Here is a 25,735-nt window from a genome sequence, read left to right as displayed (position 1 = left end):
ACCGAGCACAGCACATCACCACAAGACGTGCGGTTTTCTTGGTTTTCATCACCCAGCTCGTTTTTTTTGCCTCAGCAACTGATTAACTGTGGCTGTGGCCCTGCCTTCTCAGCTAAACACCCCTCGTCCCTCGACCTTGGCCTCTGAACTCCATCTTCTCCTGGCTACAACCAGTGTCCTTTCCCTTCTGATTCTGTAATGATGCCGCAGCTGGCTCACTGCCGCCTGGATCTGATTCCAGGTGATGATAAGAGGCAGAAATCACCCTGGGCGGGTAATGATCAGGTGTAAGAGGAAGAGGCACCCAGGGGAGACAGAAAGCCAGAGGCCTTGAGCAAGAACCTTTTAGATATAAAGTGGAGAGACTTGCCACTTCAAACACTCAGTAATGACTTCAACATTGTGCTCTGTACAATTCTCTCCTGCTTTCTGAAAACCCGTGAAAACGCTCATCCTGACTCTCTGGCAGAGCCTGTAAGAAGGCATTAGCACACACATCAGCAGTCAGAAAGTACACAAAGCAAACAGAGCAGAGGAATTTAAGGCACAGTTGTGCAACTGGGAGGGGAGAATGCTCAGTCGTGCGGATCAAAGAAATACCGAAGACAACATGTGGAGAAGAGAGGTGAGGGAGAAGAGATAGGCAGAGTCTGAGTAAAGCAGAACACGGACGGAACACTGGTCCTTGCAGGGCACCAGTTTCTGGCTCTTCCTACATGGTGCTCGAGGTGGCATGGAGCAGGTGGTCCCTGCTGGCTGGTTAATTGAATGACGGCTCCGGGAAAAGGTTAAACGAACGGTTCACACTTAGAGAAGACTGGAGAAGACGGCCGTAACATGCCTGATGAAGCTCGGCTTCTGTCCACCTTTCAGAGGTTCCCAGTCTCCGCTCTGCACCCTCAGTTCTTCCCAGAAAGCTCCCTGGGAGCCAGACTTAAGTTTGTGCTCATTGCCACAAGCATCTTTGGAGGCGTGCCTGCAGCAGGGCTGGCCAGCTGGGTTTTAGTAAAGTGGAGGCTGTTGGAGAGCTTACTCCATCCAAGGCATTTTCCAGGTTGGGAAGTTGCAGCCCCGTTCGGCTCACAGGCTGTCAGTGATCTCTACCACCTCCCGCCTTTACTCAGCTGCAGTCCCAGTGCTCTTGAACTTGGAGACTCAGCCCACGCTACCTTTCTTAGTCAATCCTGGCCAACAGGGGTGTGTGTGGGGAAGCAGGTCTTAGGTATCTCTTCCCTGCCAGCACGATGAAGCCACACTTCATCTAAGGCTCGGTCCAAGAGCAGCACCCCAAGTGTTACGTGAGGGACTCTTGTCTCTCACACCTACCCCTTCTCCAAGGGTTCATCTATAGATACAAAGACAGCAAACTAACTTCATCTGACAGCTCTCATTGAGAAGGATTGGGAGACTTCCAGGGACCACTCTGTGATGGGTTAGTCGTGTCTGCCAGAGGCAAAGGCTGCAGAGTGGTGGCAGCAGTTCCCAGATTTGGCGTCCCAGTTAAGCCACATTCCTTGCCTGTTAGACTTCAGATGTCTCCGCAACCGGGGGTCTCCTGCTCGCCCCGCAGAGGCAGCTCCTCTGACACAGCTGCCTGCTGCCCCCAAGCCCAGGTGGGCTATGCCCACTTGTCCTCTGCTGGCCATCGCCCTGGACCCACCCTAATGGCTCCATTAGTTTGTCCAGTCTCCACTTCTACCTGAGCCCAGCCTCCTGCTTTAGAGGAGAAAACAAACAAATGGCCAAAGAGTATTTGGCAGTGTCCAAACACAGTAGGTCCCTGGAGGAGGGCATGGCAACCCACTCCAGTATCATTCTTGCCTGGCGAATCCCATGGACAGAGGAGCCTGGCGGGCTACAGTCCATGGGGTTGCAAAGAGTTGGACGTGACTAAAGCGACTTAGCATGCATGCACATACAGAGTAGGTACTCCACAAGATGCTAGTACATGTGTTACATCACAGCTGTCTGTCTTCCTTAATAAGTAATTGATTGTCTACTACATATTCCTTGGTAGTGGGGAAAAAAAAAAAAAAACTGCCAATGCAGGAGACCTGGTTTTGATCCCTGGGTCGGGAAGATCCCCTGGAGGAGGGCATGGCAACCCACTCCAGTATTCTTTCCTGGAGAATCCCATGAACAGAGGAACCTGGCGGGCTACAGTCTATAGGGCCACAAAGAGTCAGACACGACTGAAAGGGCTTTGCACGCACTACGTATCAAGCGTTTTCTGTAGCCTGTCCCACTCAATCCTCCTGGTCACCAGGAAGGTAGGTACTGCTAGCATAGTTCCCATTTTGCAGTTAAGGAAACAGATTCAAGAGTTGACATCAGCTGGTCAAAGTCAGATACCTTATAATCAATGAAACATTGGATGTTTGATCCAAAGCTCTGTCTCTTTTGGGGGTTTACCATGAGCACTCTCTCCAAGTTGAACCCCCGTCTCCAATCAGACCCCCATCTCAGCTCCCTGTGTGCAGGCTGAAGAGCTTCAGTACTGACACTCCTGGATGTCAGCCTGCGCTTCTGTATGGAGCACCGAGATACCTTCTGGGTATCCCTGTGCTCTTCTGGGGAGACAGAGTCATGGGCTCCTGCCCACAACCCTTTCCACTCCCCCAAACTTCAAACCTCCCTGGCCACATATCTGGGACCCCAAGGATTGGCTGAAAGATGCCGCTGTCCCCACCAGCCCCGAAGCTGTGTTTGCATTTCCAGCAGGGAAACAGCACTTAATTACCTCTCAGTGCTTTTAATTGAGCATTCGTTCTGACTGATGTCTTCCATGGACCCTTTTGAACGAGGGGAGAAAAGTCCTCACAGGTGTGACTTCAAGGGCCTTTGGCCTTGGGAATGGGCTGGCTCCCTAGGAGGGTACTGCTCCCTAGGAGGATGATGCCCTGGCCACCTGGCCACCTGGCTTGCATGGGTGCCAGCCTGGCTGTCCTGCTGTGCCGAGTGTTGAATTGCTGCGTGCTCTGGGCTGTCTGGCGATCTGGATGTGGACTTGAAAAGTGTAGAGGGAGGGTGGGAGGGGATGTGTCCTGCTGATGGTGAGCCTCAGGGCGGTGGCTGGGGTGCCTCAGGCATCCTCCATGCCTTCATCCTCCTCCTTGGAGGATCCTGTTACTTCCCTCCCTCCCACATCATAGGGTCATGCCTGGCCCTTTGCTGCCTGCACACAGCCATGGATTCACCCGTTTCTAAGCCAGTCCTGGCCAAGGCAGGAAATATACCAGCTGCCCTGGCACCAACATCTGGTCCCTCTGCATAATTCTGAGCCCTAGGACAGTACCCAGGGAGCAGATGCTGTTGATTTGCTACCGGTACCCACCTGTGGGCTGACGGTGCCTACTTGGGGGACCGGTGGATTAAAAGCCGTGTTGGGATATCTCTGAGGTGTATTCTACACTGTCCCCCAGAAGTTCCAGCACAACTGGGCTCTCGTTGCCCACGGGGGTCGTCTGCTTCATAACAGCCTTCCCCTTCCTGTCCCCTGCCCCACCTCCCTTACTGAAATTTTCTAGAATCACCGTCCAGATACTCTATGCTTGAATACTTGCCTCAAGTCTATTTCTGGGAAAACCAAAGTAAGACACACTCCACAGCACTGCTAGAGTCTCTTGGCTGCCCCTCCCAGCTCAGAGACCAGCTCCCCGGAAGACACGTGCTGGTTCAGCCCAAAGGGCTCAGCCTCGTCTCCCTACCCTTCCTCTCTCACTTGTTGCACCCCCACCACCCAGACCGTGGTTCCCATTTAGCATCTCGCCTGCTGAGACCTCAAACATTGCTCATAGTCTGAGTTCCATCTGTTCTACTCCATTGATTGCAATGGCAGCCTTTTCCAGCATCCACTAAGACCCTTGAGTCTGCTCAGAGCATGTGGCTGGTGCAGCCACAATTTCAGAGTCAAGTCCCAGCCCTTTCCCTCAGCCAGGAGGAGATGCGATGCCCCAGGCAGAGGCAGGGCTGCATGCACAGTGAGTGGAAGGACGAGTTTGTGAGGCAGACAGAACTGAGCTCAGGTCTCAGCACCACCATGTACAAACTTCTCTGCTTGAGCAAGTCCATCTCTCTGAGAGTCAGCATTTTTAGCCTCGTATGACAGGGGGCAGAGAAGGGTAACTGTCCTCTGATTTGTGCACCCTCTTCTGCAACAGAGCTGGAGAGGCCGCCCAGGCCTGGGATGGCAGTTTTCAGTGCTCCCTGCTCTTAGGTGATGGGTTCTCACCAACAGAATGTGAGTGGAAGGGATGTGTGTCGCTTCCAGGCCCAGTGTGGTTAAGAAGCAGCCGTATCTTCTGCATCATCTCTCTCAACTTCCTCCTAGATGCAGAGTTCTAAGCCTGGGTCCCTGAATCACCATGTGGAGCGAAGCTGCCTGCCAACTAGAATCACCAGCATTGGAGCATGTGAGTAAAAATATTTGTTAAACTACTGAATCATGGGGGTTTATTTGTTACAGCAGCTGGCATTGTGTTAACCAATACATAATCATATCTCCATGTTGTAAAGAACCTAAAAAGATAACACAGAGAACCTCTACTCTAATAAGCACTCACTGTCTTTTTTACAACTGAGTACTGTCCCTTTTTACTTGCATGGTCTTATTGAATCCTCAAGGCAGTCACATTAACTGCGTCTTGAAGCTGGAGAAACCCTAGCACAGAGAGGTGAGGTGACATGGCCAAGGTCACACAGCTAGGAAATGCTAGCTCTGACTCTAAAGATATTTCTTTACCAGTAGGCTAAGCGGCCTCCAGTGCCTGCCACAGAGAAATTACTTCCAAAATGGGCACCATCTTTGTTAATCTGACCAAACAAACTTGCCAGGGCCTCCTGCCACCTAGACTGAGCCTTTGTCTCTATGGGGTGAAGCATTGCCCCCTGAGCAGATAAAGTGGACAGAGGTGGCCCCTCTGGGGCCGGGGGTGGGAGGTGGGCACAGGCTGGGTATTCAGCCTCACCAGAGCAACTTCCTCCACCCCAGGCCTGGCACTTGCTCAGGACATAGCTTCACCCCTGAAAACTGATGCCCCCGAGTTACCACTCCTTAGAGATGCCCTGAGTCCTTCTTCAGCTGGACGCCTGGCTGGTGGGGAGCCCGAGAGCACACGCACTGCTTGCGGTTTCCGGAGGGAAGATGCACCCTCAAGGCCATCCCTGCACCCTCAAGGCTGCAGCTGGCAGCCCCCCGGGGACCTGGCGAGTGACCCCCTGGTCCCCCCTCAGAGGCCTCCCCAGGCCCCCTGGGATGGCTTCTCAGCCCCTGGCCGCAGCCCAGCCTCCAACAGGGCTATTTCTGACCAGGCGGGTAATAGATTTCTGTCTCCTTTTTGAGAGCCTTTTGTGTGCCCTCAAACTCAGAGCCAAATGCTCTCCCTCCAATTAAAAAAAAAAAAAAAGGCTGTGTTTCCAGCCCCCGTGTGAGGAGGTTTCTTGAAGAGCTGGAGGACCCTGGGGGAGAGCTGGCCCACGATTTTATTTATGTTAATTGCCTGCCCCTCTTCCCAGGGGCCCGCACCTCACAAAGCTCCCTTGTGGGGCACCAGTGAAGCATCTAATATGTGGTATATATGGAGGCAAGGGCTCTGCTCAGCATTTCCTGGCTCTTGATTTATGAGGTGGGGCTGGGCTTGCTGCCCCGACCCTGCCTCGTCCAGGAGATACAGCCTAGAATTCTCTCTGATGGGGATCTGGGGTCTGGCGCCTGCCACGCCGCTCCAGGAACTCTAGTGAACCTCCACTGTTTCCACAGTATGATCGGGAAACCGAGGCACGGTTAGGTTGCTTGATGTGGGTGCCAATTAGGGGAGCTTAGGCCAGCAGTGGTTGTCTTAACTGGGGCCCAACGTTTCACACACCTCTACCCATGGCAGGTTTTCTGGGAGCTGATTAAAAGTATAGATTCAAGTCACGTCTGGGGCCCGTGGTCTTAGAGAGTCAACAGGCACTAGCGAAGGTGCTCAGGGATCACGTTGAAACTCACAGCAGTTCCAGCTGCACCGGAACCTGGTTGCCGCCTTGAATCTTCAGGGTTGGGGGCCTGTGTGTTTTGCTTTCACTAAGGTCTGAGACATGCCCAGACATGAAAACTGAAAGGGGCTATGAGATTTGTATTGTCCAGATTTTCCATTTTCTAGATGACAAGGTTGAGGCTTACAGTGCGATGGAGACTTGGCCAAGGTTTCACACCAGAGTGGTTCTGTCCCTTTGTGAGGACCAGAGGAGAGAGGGGTGTGGGGTTCTCGGTACCTGGAGAAGGTACGAGGAAATAGAGGTACTACTTCACTAGCTTGAAGCCCCCCCAACCTTTGGGAGGCTGGAGTTGGTGCCTGATCCCAGGCATCCTGCCCTGCCACCACTCACTCTCAGAAAACCCTTCCCCACTTTCTCCAGGTGGGACAGAGTCCTGCCCTCCAGTTTTGTCTGGACTTGACATCTAGAGTTGCTCTGCAGATTGTATGAGGCCCCTGGGCAGGCAGCCTGTGCTGTCCTGGAGGAAAAAGCCACAGCTGTTCTTAGACCGTGTGGGCATGACCCTGGTCTGCCTTTCCCCATGACCCACCCACCCCAACAACCCGGGGACTCCTGGGGCCCCGAGGGCCCCCAGACTTCTTTGATCAGGGCTGCATGTGTGTTTGTGTGCATTCAACAGGAATAGACGGCTGGAAGGGAAACAATCTATAATTAATGAAAGATGGTGTTTGATTTAGAATTTCCTTTCAAGTTTCAGAACTTTTGCTCTAATGTGAACAGGCAGCTGTGACCTGGGGTAGAGTAGGGCTAGATTCAGAGCCAGACATCCGAGGGCTCCCATCCCAGTCTGGCACGTGACCATGTGGCCCTGTGAATGCCGTCCACCCTCTCTGAGCCTTGGCTTCCTTATCTGTTAAAATGTGGGTCATCCTCTCTCCTTCACAGGTTGTTGGGAGTGTGACATGAGATCCTGTGGGCAAAAGTTTCTCAAACACTGTGGGTGCTGGTTACTTGCAGAGCCCTCTCACCCCTCCATACAGAGATTCTGCAGACCGAGCAGTCTTTTCCGAGAGGCATATTTTAGCTAGACGTGGTGGTCCTTTCATTGTTGCGTAAAGGGACAGAAGTGTAGTCAGGTAAATAGTTTTCAGGAAATAGGTATCTCTTAATGCTTTTTCTGTCCTCAGACATAGGTGAATTAATGGGGGGAATGAATACAGAAATACTTTCTTAAAGGTATTTTTACTAAAGTCTTATAGACATGCAGAAAAACACACAAATTGCACATGATTAGCTCCATGAATTTCACTAGCTGATGCCATCCATGAAACCAGCACCGTGTTAAGAAGCTGCTTGAACCAGAACCACCATCCCAGAAGCCCCCATCATGTCCTTCCCAATACACTCTCCCGAGTCTGGCTTTGGAACCGGATAAGAACAGACTCTTAGAGTGTGTAGTGCTGGTGTCTGCCTTCCTTCCTTCAGTGTTGTGTTGGTGAGATCCATCCGTACACTTCCAACATGGTCAGCCCATCCTTGCAAACACCCACACTGTCTGTCTTGCATTTTAGTCATCATGGTGAGTGTGCAGAGGTACCTTATCGTGGTGTTAATTTTCCTTTCTCTGATCAGTAATGAGGTCATTCCTCCTAATATACACCTGTTGGGCATTTGGATATTCCCTTTTTAAAAAATGCACTTATTTTATTTTCGGCTGTGCTGGGTCTTCGTTACTGCACACGGGCTTTCTCTAGTGGCAGCGAGTGGGGGCCACGCTCTGTTGTGGTACACCGGCTTTGCATTGCGAGGCTTCTCCTGTGGTGTAGCACAGGCTGTATGGTGCATGGTCTTCAGTAATTGCAGCATGCAGCCTCAGCGGTTGTGGCTCACAGGCCCTAGAGCCTGGGCTCAGTAATTGTGGTGCACAGGCTTAGTTACTCTGCAGCATGTAGAATCTTCCCAAACCAGGGATCAAACCCATTGGCAGGCAGATTCTTATCCACTGTACCATCAGGGACCTTGTGGACATTCTCTTTGTACACCACCTATTTAAGTCTTTTACCCCAGTGTCTAGTGGGCTAGCTATCATTTTATTGATTTGTAGGAACTCTCTATATATTTTGGATACTCTTTAGGTTTTTAGGGCTTTAGAAGCCCTGCCTGTCTCCCAGACATTTCACCCTGAGTACATCAGGAGCTCTGATCTTGATGGAAACCCACTGAGTACAAGCATTCAAGAGACATTCTCTTCCCAGCCTGTTGCCGCCACTTCCCCTTCAGAGTACAATGTGCTCCTCTGCACGCAGAAGCTAGAGAGCCTTGTCTCGGGCCCCTCCCTACTCTACCTCCCTCTGTGCCTCTTCTTCCCTGTTTGGTGTCCACCACCTACATTCCTGTCCCATGGGCCTGCTGTTCAGCTGATAGAAACCAAATCACTTTGAGGGCATCTTCTGCCCAAGAGGCTCCACTCCTTTTGGTCAACAGATGGAGGGAAGGGTTGCAGGGGCAGACAGAATGGCTGGGTCCTTCCCACCACTGGTCACTGTGCCTGAGATCCCACTGTTAGAGCTTCAACCCTCAAGGACAGCAGCTAGTGACCTGAGGATGTGATTCCTATGTTGTTGCACAGGGTTTGCTCAGCGCTCAGCCCTGACCAGGTCTGTGGTGTCAGGCTTATCCCTGTCTTAGCCTCAGTCTTGCCTGGTTCTGGAAGGGACAGCTCCAGGCAACTCCTCCAGCTCACAATCTACCCTTTAGACCCTCTAACCTGATAGCAGTTGCACACCTCTGTTCGTGAGACAGCAGGTGCACTGTCCCACTCTGTTTGGCTCCATCACAGACCAGGGCGGGAGGCTGCAAGGAGCAAAGCTTCCTTGGTGGAATTACAGGCACCACAGTAGTGACTGAGTGATGTTCACACAGGGGGTCCACCCTAGGGGACTGCAGCTGACTCAAGTGGACCAGTGAAAGGATGAGCGCCATGCTGCTCTTGGATGTCTTTCCAGAGGGTGGATATACATTACTCTCCACTGCCTAATTGTCCCTGAAGAAGGAAACCGAAAGGTCTTGTGGAAGTTATTGCCTTGACATGTTGACTGAGCTATTTCCCCTCCAGGTGGGTGACCCAGGTCCTATGTATGTTGGGCAGAGACCAAAAATAGCATCCACTGATTTTAAAGCCATGTCCCCCAGAGCATTTCCCTTCTGCACATCCGAGTTCCAAAAGGATATTTTTTAAAGGTTAGGCATCTCCTCCAGGAAAGGCATTTTGTTGTTTTGCCTGAGCAAAATAATGTCCTTAAAAAGATTCCAGTTGACCCTGCCAGCCTGAGCAGGAGAAAGATTCCATCTGCAAAGGTCAATATGAGGGTAAAATTTGAAACACTTTTAAATCCGTTTTTTTTTTTTAATGAAATACATGCTTGAGAGTAAAAATTCAAGTAAAGCAGAAGATCTGAATACCCAGCCTAATTTTTCAGGAATTTATGGCAAGAACAAGCATGTTACCAGCACCATTTCCATAGGTTCATCAATCAGCATAAGCTAAGTTATGCTTGGTAACAAGTAACCCCGAGATCTAAGTGCTTACAACCACCACGATTTATGTCTTTCTCAAGCTACTTGTCCACTGGGGATTGGCTGTGGGTCTGTGTCATGTCTGTTTCACTGTACGACCCAGCCTCACAGAACATCCCTGTCTGAAATATCGCTGTCTCCAGGTGGCACTAGTGGTAAAGAATCTGCCTGCAATGTAGGAGACCAGAGTTCAATCCCTGGGTTGGAAGGATCCCCAGAGGAAGGGATGGATGAGCACTCCAGTGTTCTTGCCTGGAGAATTCCATGGACAGAGGAGCCTGGCGGGCTGTGGTCCAGGGAGTTGCAAAGAGTCGGACACGACTGAGCCACTAACACTTTCTGTTTCACAGCAAAAGGGAAAGAGAGAACTCAGTGACACCAGGCAATGACTCTTAAACCTTCTGCTGGCAAAGGACATGTGTCTCTTCCTCTCATGTTTCATTGGCCAGGATAGAGCTCATGGCCACGCCAGAGGTCAATGTAGAGACACCAAATATTTTGGTCAATTATTCAACCTTTCATTGTAGGCAAAGTTCAGAATGATCTTCTGTCTTCCATAAAGGTGCTGGCCCTTTATTCCCAGCACCCCATGAACCCTTTCCCCCTGTAGAATGCTATGTTGCTGGCACATCCTCAGTGTGTTGTGTGGAATGCTATTTTTCCAATGTCAGTAAGTGCTGGGAGACAGAAGGTTCTGTGGTTAAGTAAGTTTGGGACGCATTGGGTTACAGAGGGGTCTTCAAGACAGCGGCTCTCAGAATCTTTAATAGCATGTGAATTGTTGCCTTTGAAGAAGGAGAGCGTCAACTGGGCCTACTGCCTGGTCCCTCCAGGCCAGTGTTCCTGACTTTGGCTGCACACTGGAATCATCTGGGAAGATTTGAAAGAAAGCCTAATGTGCAGGCCACATGCTAGACCCACGGCCTACGGGATTCCGTGTGCGTGCTTCTCAACACTCCCCTGGCAGCCATGGATTCCAATGGCAGCTCACTTCCAGGCGGATGATAAATTTGGGAATTGACCTTGCACAAGCTTGATCTGGCAGCCAACTGATTTGTAGCAGTTTCTTTCATCTACTAAGCAGACAAGCTCGAGCCAGAATGCTCAGGAGGGTTCAGACATATAAGAGGAATATACCTACCCCAAAGAAACTGATGATCTAATGTTGAAATGCTGACAGAAAACTTCTACTATATAATTGGTAGCACAGGTGACCTGGCATCTCTGGGAGGAACTTAGAAGTGCAAGGAGCCTGGAGTCCCCACCAGACATGTGCCGGAATAGCCCCAGATTCCTATGGCCTTTGCCTCTAAGGAAACATTGGACTCTTCATGACGTCACTGGTGTCTTTCAGTCCATCCCAGTCCATCCTGCTGAGACCCCTGTAGGTTCTCAGACTCATTGGATCATAAACCTTTTGCTGGAGGGCATGGGGCACCGGTGTTCCACGGACCCCTTGGCCCCATAGAATAAGCTCGTGTGGAAGTATATAAGGAGAACTTAGGAGCCCACTTAAGGAGACATTCTTCTTCTTTTGAATGATGTCACCTTGGCACTCCTCTCTGGCAGGAAGGATGAGATGTCACCTCCAGGGGATGATTTTGACTGAATGCCTGACTGGTTTAAATGCCCGTTTGGCTGAGCCCTGCTCTGGTAGAAGGGATTCCCAGGTGCCTCGGTGAAAGAACTGCCTGCCAATGCAGGAGACACAAGAGATGCAGGTTTGATCCCTGGGTCGGGAAGATCCCCTGGAGGAGGAAATGGCAACCCATTCCAATATTCCTGCCTGGGAAATCCCATGAACAGAGGAGCCTGGTGGGCTACAGTCCATGGGATCAAAAAGAGTTGGGCAGGACTGAGTGATAGAGCACGTGCGTGCTCTGGTAGAATAGGAGAGTATTAAAGATGCCTTAGTGCCAAACTGAGGTACTATCCTCAAGGCATCAGAAACGTTGAACAGCCAGTGGAAAACAGGCTCAAGTCTCTGAAGCATTTTGTGCTCAGATTCCTCTCATCAGTGATCTTTAAAAATGTGTCTGGAAAGAGGGAGAAGGGAGTGAGTGTAGAAACTGCGGTGGGTGGATTCTGCATAAGGTTCAACCTGGACTCACCCCCAGGTGAGGGTGGTGTCCTCATGGTGCCAGGGCTCCAGTCAGGGTCATGCCCTTGCCCCTCAGACATCACCCCATCAGGCATCACATGCACCGAGTGGTGAGCCCGTGATCTGCTGCTCCATCTGGCTCCCCACCCACCATGCTGAGGTCCCCAAGTCAGGGCTGCTGTGCACTCACCCGGGCACTCCCATGACCCAGCGCCATGCCTGGCACATAGTTTCTGCTCAGTCAATGCTGACAACACAGTGCAGAGACACCTCCAGGCTCCAAGGACCCCTAGTGAACTCAAGGCTTCAGTTGCCATGTCTGTTTACAGGGCTGAATTCGGATAAGCTCCAGGGAGGCAGGATGAGCTTTCAGATTCCTTTGACATCCACATGAGAACATCAGTGGAGGTTTAAAGATTAACAGCTTTACTGTGGCTCCAGAGGAAATAGAAAATTAAGGCCTCTGTTTTGGGTTGCCGAATGGAATTGGTTCCCTTTATGCCTCTCTTTGGAAGAGAGAAACATTTCCATCATCTCAGTTTATAAAAAGCAGTCGTAAGGCCAAGAAGAGATAAGTGGAATAATTTCAGAAACCCTCAATTTGGGCAGTTTCTTAAATCCTCAGAGTCTGAAATTGCTGCACATGAACTTTTCTGCAAGCATCGCATTTCCTGGGCCGGCTGTTTCTTGGAGAGATAATTGGACAGGTTGAGGGGGCCTGGGGGCTGTAGCCTAGGGGGCTGGGGCAGGAAGGCAGGGGTGGGGGCTGAGTGTGAATGGCAGGGTAGGATATAAAGAGCCTCCCCAGCCAAGATGTTAATGCAAGAGGATTACATGGGATCATCTTAAAAACACATCTGCCTATCCTTTCTCCCCTCCCCTCAAGTTCATGTTCAGTAGCTATAGGGTAGGGAGCTCCTCAGCAAGTGAATTTGAGCAGGCGATGACATCATAGTGTAGGATGCTCAGCCACCAGAGTGTCCCAGCACAGTCATCAGAGTCCTGCTCCAGGCCCCGCCCTGATCTCTTAGCACACACCTGCCTGACTTCCACCTGCCAGCCCTGCATCCCTTTCTTGAGGACACTCTTGTGTCCCAGAGCCATGCTTACTCATCAACAGCAGAACAGAGAGCCAGGGGAACTTACACCTCCTAAGAACAGTCCTGAACCAATGCTGATAGGAAGGGGGTATAAATACCAGACGATACTGTCTTTCCAGTGGCCATGTACGGATGTGAGAACTGGACCATAAAGAAGCTGAGCGCCAAAGAATTGATGCTTTTGAACTGCAGTGTTGGAGAAGACTCTTGAGACTCCCTTGGACAGCAAGGAGATCAAACCAGTCCATCCTAAAGGAAACCAACCCTGAACATTCATTGGAAGGACTGATGCTAAAGCTGAAGCTCCAATATTCTGGTGACCTGATGGAAAGAACCAACTCATAGGAAAAGACTCTGATGCTGGGAAAGATTGAGGACAGGAGGAGAAGGGGACGACAGAGGATGATATAGTTGGACGTCATCACCGACTCAATGGAAATGAGTTTGAGCAAACCCTGAGAGAGAGTTAAGGACAGGGAAGCCTGGTGTGCTGCAGTCCATGGAGTCTCAAAGAGTTGGACTCGACTTAGCTACTGAACAATAACAATAGATGGTAAAGAATCAACCTGTGATGCAGGAAGGAGACCCGGGTTCAGTCCCTGGGTCAGGAAGATCCCCTGGAGAATGGAATGGCGATCCATTCCAGTATTCTTATCTCAAGAATCCCATGGACAGCAGAGCCTGGTGGACTACAGTCCATGGGGTCGAAAAGAGTCAGACATGACTGAGCGACTAAGCACTCATAAATAACCCAACTCCCTCATCCATTGGGCAAGAGAGCTTGGGGGTAAATGTTTTATGCTGTCTCCCAGAGGTTCTTGGCAGGACTGAGCTCCAATTGCCCATGGGGGTCACTTGCTTGATGGTCTGGCTTCCTTCGCTGTCTGTCTTCCTGCTCCCTAGCTGTGTTTCTGGGTCTCACCTTCCAAAAAACACTTGCTCAGAAACCCTTGGCTCAGGCTGCTTCTGGGAGCACCCAAAGCACACAGTCAGTAAGAGCTGTAAGACCTTGGACAAGTGGCTTCAACCCTCAGGGTTCAAGTTTCCTCATCTGTGAAATGGGGATAATGCTACCTGAGCCACAGGGCAGGTGTCACAAACAGGAGGCCTGATGGCCGGATGTGGCCTCCATGTAGGTTTTATCTGGTCTCCAGATAGTTTAGGGCTTCCCAGGTGGTGCTAGTGGTAAAGAACCCGCCTGCCAATGCAGGAGACATGGGAAACATAGGTTCGATCCCTCGGTGGGCAAGATCCCCTGGAGGAGAAAGTGGCAAGCCACTCCAGTATTCTTGCCTGGAGAACCGCATGGACAGAGGAATCTGGCAGGCTACAGGACGTGGGGTTGTACGGAGTCGGACAAGACTGAAGCGACTTAGCGCAAACAGGTAGTTTTAAAACTTTATTGTGGAGTCTGTGTCATGCATTCCAAAGTATATGATGTTTGTTTAAAGATTCACATAATAAGCATCTACGTACCGACCTTCTAGCTTCGGAAATAAACCAACCACAAGACTGCTGCACCCCTGGATCCTCACTCCCCAGCAACCCCCAAGAGGTCACCACTGTGATGAATTTTGTGCATATCATCTCATCCTTAGTCATAGTTTTACTCTCAATGTCAATGACATACTGTTTCGTGTCGCATTTTCACAAATTGAGATGCAGGCATGTATGTGCGCTCAGTCATATCTGACTCTTTGTGACCCCTTAGACTGTAACCTGCCAGGCTCCTCTGTCTATGGAGATTCTCCAGGCAAGAATACTGGGTTTGATCCCAACCCAGGGATTGAACCTGCATCTCTTGAGTCTCCTCCATTGGCAGGCAGATTCTTTACCCCTGTGCCTCCTGGGATTTCTCATCAAAACCCACCTTTCCAACCTCCTGTAAGGAGGGTCAGAAGACCCAACCAGGCTGGACCCACATCCCCACATGGTAACAGTTGTCGGCTCTAAGTCATTGGGGATGGACTGGGTAGGTGGTATAGGGATCCGCAAGGACCCCTGTTTCCTGGAGCTCCTGCTGTCCCCTCCCTGGACTCTGCACTCCTTCATTTATCTGCCCGCTATTCCCCATGGACGTCTGGGCTGGTGAATTCTCACCGCGAGAAACGCTGCAATGAGATAGCCCATGGGTGCCCTTTGCAGAGAGCCTGGCAAAGGAGCATCAGCTGTTCCTTAATCACAGCCTCTATCAATGACATCTTGGGAGGCAGCCAGAATCAGAATCCTTGTCTTGAGGCTGATGAGGCGACATGATAAGGCCAAGGCCACTCGTGTGGACGGCGGTTGGGTCAGGACCCCACACGGCCCTGGGACAGGGGAGGGGGAGAATGCGAGTCCACTGAACCTCAACCTTGGGGAGAGGGTAGGGGGCCAGGCCGAACCCCTCCCCCAACCCCCGCGCCTCACATGTGCACCAGCTGAGCTCTGCTCCTGCTGCTCCCAGCCCAGGCCCACCTGCCTTTCACACAGCCCTCACTTGGAGACCAGAGGCGGAGGTGAGTGGGGAGACCTGGGACCAGGTCTGGGAACGAGTGACTCCCACCTCAGCCTCCTGGAGAAGCAGGAAAGGGATGCACCGGAGTTCTGCCTCTCCAAGCAGGTCTGCTGGCCTCGCCGGGCACGGAGGTGGACACTGGGGCCTGTGAATCATCGCCAGCGGATGGAGCTTTGTTTGGCTCACTGAGTCCCCAGACCAGGGGCCGGCCGGAGAGAGAGGGCTCTTTCCTGAGGGGCTGGACTTTCCCACAGGAACAAAGTGGGGCTTGTTAGCCGGGCATGAATCTTGGCGTGGGGCAGCCCGGGCTGGGCTCAGCGCTGCCAGGCGGAGGCCCGGCGATATCAGGCAAATTCCGCCTTCCCCACAGCTGGGGCTGACAGCAGGAAGCCCCAGGGAGGCTCCTAACAAAGGCAGAAAAATGGGCCACGTTTATTCATTCACTGACCAGCCCGGGCCTGGCTGGCCCACGGGGCCCCGTTTCCATGGCAATGGGCGGCCTTCGGAGCTCCCAGTTGGCTCGTCCGTGACCACTGCCCCCTCTGTTCCCGCACACCCCAGGCACACAGGAACACAGCATCCCGTGGCTCCCCCGGTACGGCCTTGCTCCATGGTGTCTGGGAGAACATGGGCCAAGCCAAACGCAAATCAAGGGCTTGTAAACAGTCAGGAGAGAGCCTGTGTTGTGTTCTGAAAGCTGAACACATGCCAGTCTTGGGTGAGTGGGGTCGAGGTAATGGTGCAGATCCCTGTGCTAGCCAAATACTTACTATGTGTGGGCCAGGGATGCGTGCCCTCTCCAGTCTCATTCTAATACAGCAAAAAAAAAAAAAAAAAAAGAGAGGGAGAGAGAGATTTGTTCTATCCTGAGACCTCCCAGAAGAACTGTCATGGACATTGGGTTTTGAAGGATGCGTAGGAGTTTGCCAGGCAGGGAAGGAAAGTGCATTCCAGGCAGAAACACAAGTTTTGAGGCCTGAAAGTGTGTAGTGTGATAGACAGTAGCTGAAATATTTGTTTTTAACTGGAATGAAGAAGGGATGTAGCTGGAAATGAGGCAAGTGAGGGCTGGAGAGCCATGTGATGTGATTCAGGGTGGCAGGCCCTTTGCTCCCCACTCACTGCCCAGAAGGGGGCCTGTGGACTGCCTCTGAGTTGTGAATTCTGCATATTGGCCTCTTCTCAGACTGGTTTTGGCAGTGGCCTAAAGAAGAAATGCCAATAACGATATCTTACAGCTATTTAGGACAAAAATAGCAAGTGGATAGCAGAGGGGGACTTGCCCAGTGGTTCAGTGGTAAAAATCTGCAAGGCAGGAGACCCAGGAGATGTGGATTTGATCCCTGGGTCGGGAAGATCCCCTGGAGAAGGAAACGGCAACCCACTCCAGTATTGTTGCCTGGAAAATTCCAGGGGCAGAGGAGCCTGGTGGGCTACAGTCCATGGGGGCACAAAGAGTCAGACATGACTGAAGCAATTGAGCACGCACATGTGCGAAGATTGCATAGGAGGGGGTGCCCTCCTGTCTCACACCACAGCAGATACAGCTAAACCATCACATCACGCTTTCTGGTCCGGCTTGACCTCAGCTTCAGAATCCTTCTCAAACAGTGATCAGGGAGCCACTGCCAAGCAGAGCTGACACCCAGGAGAACAACTTGGTTGTCCCTAGTCCATCCGTCTGTGTTCTCCAAACAGCTCACTCACATCTGAGACTCGTTTTTTGCCCCATTCATCAGGGCACGTGTAGCTGTCTTCATTTCGCAGATGGGGAGACCACCCTTGTAGCTCAGATGGTAAAGAATCTGCCTGCAATGCAGGAGACTCGTGTTTGATCCCTGGGTCGGTAAGATCCCCTGAAGAAGGGAATGGTAACCCACTTCAGTTTTCTTGTCTGAAGAAATTCACAATTAAAGGAGCCTGGTGGGCTACAGTCCATGGGGTCGCAAAGAATCAGATGTGGCTGAACCGATTTCTACACCATTGTAGCACACAGCAACTTAATCACAGAATAGAGGACAAGAATGGAGGGATCTCAGCTCTTACTCCATTCAGGATGTGTTTGGAAGGCCCACTGCGACCAAGGCAGTGGCATTTGAGTAGATTGTTCTTCCCTTTTCCCCCTGGAAGCCCACTGAGTTCCAGCTTCCCCTGTTTTAGCCAGGACACGAGTCCACTGAAGTCATCCAGAGATCTGAAGCATCACTAAATCTGGCCATTCCCTTAAGTGCCCAGCCTCCCGGGCTTCCTGGAGTGCAGATGACGCTATGATGGCAGATGTGCTCTGACAGCTGCTGATGGAGAGGCAGGCAGAGTTTATGCAGCTCTGTGGGCTGGAGGGGGCTGCTTGGGGAAGCTCCCCAGGCTGGTGGCTGAGGCACCTTGAGAGCTACGAGGGCAGCTGAGGGGTGGGTTCACGGCCCCCAGCGACTGCCGATCCCAGGAGCAGGCACATATGACCCAGCCTCCTGACTTTTCTTGTTGATTTAGCTGAACTGAGGAAGCCTCGTTCTTAGAGCCAAGCCCCGGCTGGGTGCTCCACTCTCTCCTGTTCTTCTTTGACTCTTCTCCACACCTCCACAGTCAGTGAGTTGTTGTTGTTCAGTCGCTCAGTCGTGTCTGACTCTTTGTGACCCCATGGACTGCTGCACACCAGGCCTCACTGTCCTTCACTGTCTCCTAGAGCTTGCTCAAACTCATGTCCATAGAGTTGGTAATGTCATCCAACCATCTCATCCTCTGTCAACCCTCCTTTCCTCCTACCCTCAGTCTTTCCTGGCATCAGAGTCTTTTCCAGTGAGTTGGCTCTTTGCATCAGGTGGACAAAGTATTAGAGCTTCAGGTTCAGCATCAGTTCAGTGAGTATTCAGGGTTGATTTCCTTTAGGATGGACTGGTTTGATGCCCTTGCTGTCCAAGGGACTCTCAAGAGTCTTCTCCAGCACCACAATTTGAAAGCATCAATTCTTTGGTGCTCAGCCTTCTCTATGGTCCAACTCAGTGAATACCAACTGACCGCGAACTGCCTGGACCCGTGCCCATCACCTGCTCTCAGGTATCTCTGTCTCACCTGCTGGGACCCCCACAGGCACCTTCCCCTTGCTGCCTTCATTCATCTGGATGGGACTGTCTCACTGCCCCATCTTCCAGCCTTGCCTTCTTCCCCATCATCTCCAGGTCAGTACTTCCCCAGACACACCTGCCCTGCTTCTGCCAGTTGGCATGGCCAGGCCCTCAACCTCCTTCTCTACTGGGTACCAGGAGCTCCCCAGACACAATCTCACTCCAGCTTTTCTTGATCTAGCTGTGTCCCAGAAATTGCCACCTTTGCAGTAACAAATACCTGCGTTAGCTGCCAGATGAAGTGACAAGTGCTTATCAAGCTCTCACTGTCTTCAGGCACTGGTGGGTGACTTTTTCATCCTGTATCATGCTCAGGGGAGCATGTCTGGCTTGTGAAACTTCATATCAGGAAAAAGAGCAAAGAGGTTTCATTTCGGCTGTCAATGCTGATTGTCTGGTGGTGTCGGCTTCAGTGCAGTGTGGATGTATGGATGTATGTCTAAGGCAGCTGTGGACTAGGTGGGGAGAAGTTCAGTGATCAGCTATTCAGGTCTCTTTGGGGCACAGGAGTAGCTACTGAAGGTCCATGTGCCACAAATTTCATTTCTCTGTGTCTACACCATGGAATGGCATCCGGTCCCATTACTCCATGGCAGATAGATGGAGAAACAATGGAAACAGTGAGAGACTTTATTTTCTTGGGCTCCAAAATCACTGCAGATGGTGACTGCAGCCATGAAATCAAAAGATGCTTGCTCCTTGGAAGAAAAATTAATATGCTAGACAGCATATTAAAGAGCAGAGACGTCACTTTGCCAACAAAGGTCCATCTAGTCAAAGCTATGGTTTTTCCAGTAGTCATGTATGGTTGTAAGTGTTGGGCTATAAAGAGAGCTGAGCACCAAAGAATTGATGCTTTTGAACTGTGGTGTTGGAAAAGACTCTTGAGAGTCCCCTTGGACTGCAGGGAAATCAAAACAGTCAGTCCTAAAGGAAATCAGCCCTGAATGTTCATTGGAAAGACTGGTGCTGAAGCTGGAGCTCCAATATTTTGGCCACTTGATGCGAAGAACTGACTCATTGGAAAAGACTCTGATGCTGGGAAAGATTGAAAGCAGGAGAAGGGGATGACAGAGGATGAGATGGTTGGATGGCATCACCGACTCGATGGACCTGAGTTTGAGCAAGCTGTGGGAGTTGGTGATGGACAGGGAAGCCTGATGTGCTGCAGTCCATGGGGTCACAAAGAATCTGACATGACTGAGCAACTGAACTGAACACAATGGAAAACACGGGAGTTTCTATAAGTCCCTAACTGTGAAGGCAGACAACAGAGAAAAGAGACTGATGTCTCCTAGGAAAGGCTGCCTGAGGAAGGGAGGAGGTGAACTTCTGGGGTCACTGCAACCCCTGGGGTCTGAGATATCATCTGGACCAGATTGAATTTACTCATATGTAATAAAAAATTTTTTTTGATTCTTCCCTATGCTTTGGTTCCCCTTCTTTGAAACAGTTGAATCTGTCAAACTAGACCTGGAAGATCCTTTCTGACTCCCAGTGTCCCTAAATAATTGCATCTCATAGGTGTAGAATCTTCCTGGGTGGCTCAGTGGTAAAGAATCCGCCTGCCAATGCAGGAGATACAAGAGACACGAATTTGATCCCCGGGTCGGGATGATCCCCTGGAGAAAGAAATGGCAACCCACTCCAATATTCTTGCAGGAGGTCCCATAGACAGAGGAGCCTGATGGGCTACAGTCCACGGGGTTGCAAAGAGTAGGATGTGACTGAGCAACTGAACACACAGCAGTGTAGGTGTGGAATGCGCTACAGCTCCCAGCCTCCTCTCTTATCCACTAGCTCGTCTGTACTTCATAAGGAGCCCATGATTCGGCCATTCCAAAGGTGAAAAAGCTGAGGCCCAGAGACCTTCCGTGCTTCTTACCCAAGGTCGGGCTACATCTGCAGAAGAGTTACCTGAACTCAGTTCTCCTGGCTCTAGTCATTCTCCTTCTGAAAGTATACTTGTACATTTCCAAATACCTGGGACATGTAGGTTATGTTTAACAGTTCCTCAGGTGATCCTAGCATTCACCTAGGGTTAAGATTATTGTTGAAAGGTTAGTTTTATGATTCACTTTAGAGGAAGAAGTAGAGGCTCAGAGAAGTTAAGCGACTTGCCTAAAGTCACACAGCCAGAAGAGAGTGAATCCCATGCCAGGCAGGCTGACTGTGTAACTGTGTGTTTATCATGGTCCAGGGACTCTCATATTATCAGTTCATTTCATGCTCTCAGCAAGTTGGTTCTTTCTTAATGTGGTTTTGTTAATTTTTGGCTATGCTGGGTCTTCATTGCTGGACAGTGGAAATTTCTCTAGTTGAGGTGAGAGGGGGCTCCTCTTCCCTGCAGGATGCACGTTTCTCACTGCGGGGGCTTCCCTGGATGTGGAGCCCAGGCTCTAGGGCACGTGAGCTTCAGCAGCTGTGGTTCCCGGGCTCTACAGCACAGGCTCCACAGTTTTGGCAAATGGGCTTAGTTGCCCCACAGCCTGCGGGATCTTCCCAGATCAGGGGTCGAACCTGTGTGTCCTCAATTGGCAGATGGATGCTTTACCACTAAGCCACCAGGGAAGCCCAACAAGTTAATTCTTTAAAAAAAGAAAAAAAACAACTGAGGAAACTAAATCAGAAAGGTTAAGTAAGCAGCCCAGAGTTGCAGAAGTAATAAAAGGCAGTGAATAATGGTTTCTGCCCCGGTTAGATGTGGGTGCACAAGCGTGTGCACTGGTCATCACTCGTGCATTGGCTCGCTTAAGACCTGCCCATTTTACTATGTATCGATTTTACCTTTAAAAGAGCATGAACTCCAGTCATGCTTTGCAGCAGGGAGAGAGAGATTCACAGCTTATTTTGAAGTGCTCAAAAAAAAAAAAAAATAGGATGGATGAATAGAGGAAGAAATAAATGGACAGATATGCAATAAAGGTGGTGAGTCTGTGGGTGTTCACTGGACAGTTCTTGCAACTTTTCTGCATGTTTGAAAAATTTCATAATAAGATATTATGTGGAGGGGAGGCAGCTAATAACTTGGCATCAGACTGTGAGCTCAGTGAGAACAGGGATCTTTGCCTAGCTTGTGACTGCTGAGCGCCCAGCACCTGGAATAGTGGCATGAAGCAGGTTTTCAGTGAAAAATGGCTGAATGGAATGTGGTAATAGACTACCTTGTGTCTGTAAATCTTAAACTAAGCACTTACCTAACAGTGAGGACTTGGTGGTATCTGTGAAGCAGGAGGGTAGGGAGGAAGAACACTGGGCAGAGTTGGGTGGGTGGGCACGGGTGGAGGGCTCTCCCCAATTTCTGTGCATGAGCTCAGCTCCCCTTTCCCCTGGGAGAAGCAGTAAGCGCTCCTTGCCCCAGAATCTCTTTCCCAGGAGCAGGGCGTTGCACGGGCGCATGCTGCCCTCCTGTGGCCAAGGTGAATATTGCACTAGTGTTAGAAAGGCCTCTGCCCCTTGAGCCCCGTTGGGCAGTACTCAGGGGCTCACAGACGCCGGAGAACCAATGCTGAGTCCAGGGGGCTGCATCTCTGGGCCTGGGGCCACTTGTTAGCGTGCCCTTTATCAGTTAGTGGTTCTCCCAGTGGCGGGTGTGGATCTTCCACGACCTCACCGCCGTCCTGAGGTTTGGGAGAACTGACTGATATGTGTTGGCGCCCCTGTCTGCTACCACTCGTCCATGGTCTGTCTGATTTGACCATCACACTGACCCTGCCGGGAGGGCGGCATGATGACTCAGAGGGCTCAAAGCCACACAGCCAACTGGGGGCAGGGAAACTGCCTCTAGGAATTCCAGATTACAGCAAGAAGACACCAGCCTTCCCCTGCTGCGATTCAGTGGACTCCAGCTCTGGAAGGGGCAGGGAGTCAGGGTGGTTTGAAAAAGCCCCAGTACTCACATCCACACCTTCACCTGTCACCCAGACACCACAGGTGGGCTCTTCACCTGCCCCTCCCGTGTCTTGCTGGACCCAGCTGTGTGACCCTGAGGAAAGTTATTTGACCTCTCTGAGCCCTGCCTCAGAGTGTCAAATGGGAATGATCATGACTTTACCTTTTAGGATTGTCATATAAACAACTGGGAGAATGTAAGCAAAGTGCACATGCTCAGAAATCCCCCCACTGCACTCGCCCCCGGATTGCAGCTTCCACGCGGGCAGGGATTGTATGTGTTATATATATACTCGCGCAACCCCAGCGTGATTAAAGAGGTCGGTTCTCCGAGAAGAGCCAGGGCAGAGCTAGGAGCGGGGTCTCTGCAGTCAGATACCTGAGTCCTGGTCCTGGCACTGAGTGACCTCAGCTCCTGCTCTGTAGAATGGGGAGGATTGTAGCTCTATAGGGTGATCCAGCGAATGGGCTGATGGGAATAAAGCGCCTGGCGTAGCACCTGGAGCGTAGGAAATGCCCAGATAAATGCAGGCTTGGTCAGATGGCCTTAACATCAGAGGTGATCGGGGTGTGGCCACAGCTCTGGGGCTTTCAGAAGCCCTGTGGTTCTCATGTGCAGCCGCAGGGCAAACCTCCCACTCATGTGGACAATGGAAACAGCGCAGCAGCACTGTCATTAGAGGAGAAGCACTGCGTGGGGCTGAGGACGGAGCAGCCGCCGTCAGCGTCAGGGGCGCGGACGGGAGGGACCCAGACAGGGTCTGGTCCCCGCCTGTGATGGCTAATTTTGTGTCGACTTGACTGGATCACCAGGCGCCCTGATTAAGCATTTTTTCTGAGTATACTGGGCCTATTGTGAGGGTGTTTTTGGGTGAGATTAGCATTTGGATCATTGGAGTCAGTCAAGTAGATGGAGATTGCCCTCTGCTGAGGGCTTAAATAGAACAGAAGGTGCAGGAAGGAGGGATTTGTCCCTTTTCAGATTCTCACAGCTTGAGCTGGGCATCTCGTTTAATCTCATCTTCTCTGGACCTCAGACTGGGGCTGTCCTCATCAGCTCCCTGTTCTCAGGCCATCAGACTCGGACTGAACTACACCATTGGCTTGCCTGGAGCTTTAGCCTGCAGATGGCAGATCCTAGGGCTTTCAGCGTCCATAATTATGTGAGCCAATTTCTCATAATAACCACCCCCCGTTCCTTCTCACTCACTTGCTTGCTCAGAGATATAGATAGACAGATAGATAGATAGCCCAGATTTTATATATATATATATATGTAAATATATATATTATATATATTTTGTATTTATTTTATATATATATATAAATATATATATATATATATATAAAGGACAGAAATGGTATGGACCTAACAGAAGCAGATGATATTAAGAAGAGGTGGCAAGAATATACAGAATAACTGTACACAAAAGATCTTCATGACCTAGATAACCACGGTGGTGTGATCACTCACTTAGAGCCAGACATTCTGGAATGCAAAATCAAGTGGGTTTTAGGAAGCATCACTATGAACAAAGCTAGTGGAGGTGATGGAATTCCAGTTAAGCTATTTCAAATCCTAAAAGATGATGCTGTTAAAGTGCTAGACTCAATATGCCAGCAAATTTGGAAAACTCAGCCACAGGACTGGAAAAGGTCAGTTTTCATTCCAATCCCAAAGAAAGGCAATGCCAAAGAATGTTCAAACTACCACACAATTGCACTCATCTCACACGCCAGCAAAGTAATGCTCAAAATTCTTCAAGCCAGGCTTTAACAGTACATGAACCATGAACTTCCAGATGTTCAAGCTGGATTTAGAAAAAGCAGAGGAACCAGAGATCAAATTGCCAATATCCACTGGATCATTGAAAAAGCAAGAGAGTTCCAGAAAAACATCTACTTCTGCTTTATTGACTATGCCAAAGCCTTTGACTGTGTTGATCACAACAAACTGTGGAAAATTCTTCAAGAGATAGGAATGCCAGACCACCTTACTTGCCTCCTGAGAAATCTGTATGCAGGTCAAGAAGCAACAGTTAGAACTGAACATCGAACAACAGACTGGTTCCAAATTGGGAAAGGAGTATGTCAAGGCTGTATATTGTCACTCTGCTTATTTAACTTATATGCAGAGTACATCATGTGAAATGCCAGGCTGGAAGAAGCACAAGCTGGAATCAAGATTGCCGGGAGAAACAGCAATAACCTCAGATATGCAGATGATACCACCCTTATGGCAGAAAGTGAAGAGAAACTAAAGAGCCTCTTGATAAAAGTGAAAGAGAAGAGTGAAAAAGTTGGCTTAAAACTCAACATTCAAAACACTGAGATCATGGCATCCAGTCCCATCACTTCATGGCAAATAGAGGGGGAAACAATGGAAACAGTGACAGACTTTATTTTGGGGGGCTCCAAAATCATTGCAGATGGTGATTGCAGCCATGAAATCAAAATTCGCTTGCTCCTTGGAAGAAAAGCTATGTCTAATCTAGACAGCATATTAAAAAGCAGAGGCATTACTTTGCCAACAAAGGTCCATCTAGTCAAAGCTATGGTGTTTCCAGTAGTCATGTATGGATATGAGAGTTGGACCATAAAGAAAGCTGAGTGCCGATGAATTGATGCTTTTGAACTGTGGTTTTGGAGAAGACTCTTGAGAGTCCCTTGGACAGCAAGGAGATCCAACCTGTCAATTCTAAAGGAAATCAGCCCTGAATATTCATTGGAAGGACTAATGCTGAAGCTGAAACTCCAATACTTTGGCCACCTGATGTGAAGAACTGACTCATTGGAAAAGACCCTGATCTGGGAAAGATTGAAGGAAGGAGGAGAAGGGGATGACAGAGGATGAGATGGTTGGATGGCATCACACTCAATGTACATGAGTTTGAGCAAGCTCTGGAAGTTGGTGATGGACAGGGAAGCCTGGCGTGCTACAGTCCATGGGGTCACAGAGAGTTGGACACGACTGAGTAACTGAACTGAACTGATACACACACACACACACACACACACACACACATATATATAGATGGTGTAACTAGCACCTCCAAGATAAAAGACTTCCAGGGCTGGGTCTCTAGCCTTGGGTAGTGGGATAGTGCATTAGTCAGGATTCTCCAGAGAAACAGAATCAATAGACATGTATCTGTTATCTATCTGTCATATATATATGTGTGTATATATATATATTTATATGCATAAAGGATCAATATATAGATAGAATATCCTATCTATCTATATCTGTATATATACTCTCTATATGTGTCCTATTGGTTCTGTTTCTCTGGAGTATCCTGACTAGTGCACTACCTCACTTCCCAAGATTAGAGACCCAGCCCTGGAAGTCTTATCTAGGAGGTGCTAGTTGCATTCCGAATGAGCGCAGAGAGAAAAGGAAGACTCAATGCAAAAGAAAGACTGTCATATGCATGAGTGGGATTTCTGACCTCATCATGCCTAGAGG

At 50.1% G+C, this 25,735-nt stretch overlaps 1 long non-coding RNA gene across 1 annotated transcript in view; it reads left to right on the top strand.

The window, feature by feature from the left end:
* The first annotated feature begins 4,328 nt into the window (after positions 1–4,328).
* Positions 4,329–25,735, top strand: part of LOC147348659 (uncharacterized) — a 46,203-nt gene continuing 24,796 nt past the window's right edge. The window contains exon 1 of the long non-coding RNA XR_015151814.1: positions 4,329–4,412. This is a non-coding gene — a long non-coding RNA (uncharacterized LOC147348659). The remainder of the gene's footprint in view (positions 4,413–25,735) is intronic.

Source organism: Bos grunniens, chromosome 22, assembly GCF_055505025.1.
Source record: "Bos grunniens cultivar Pamir isolate PY7600 chromosome 22, Bosgru_T2T1.0, whole genome shotgun sequence".
Lineage (NCBI taxonomy): Eukaryota > Metazoa > Chordata > Mammalia > Artiodactyla > Bovidae > Bos > Bos grunniens.
This window is presented reverse-complemented; position numbering and strand designations above follow the sequence as displayed.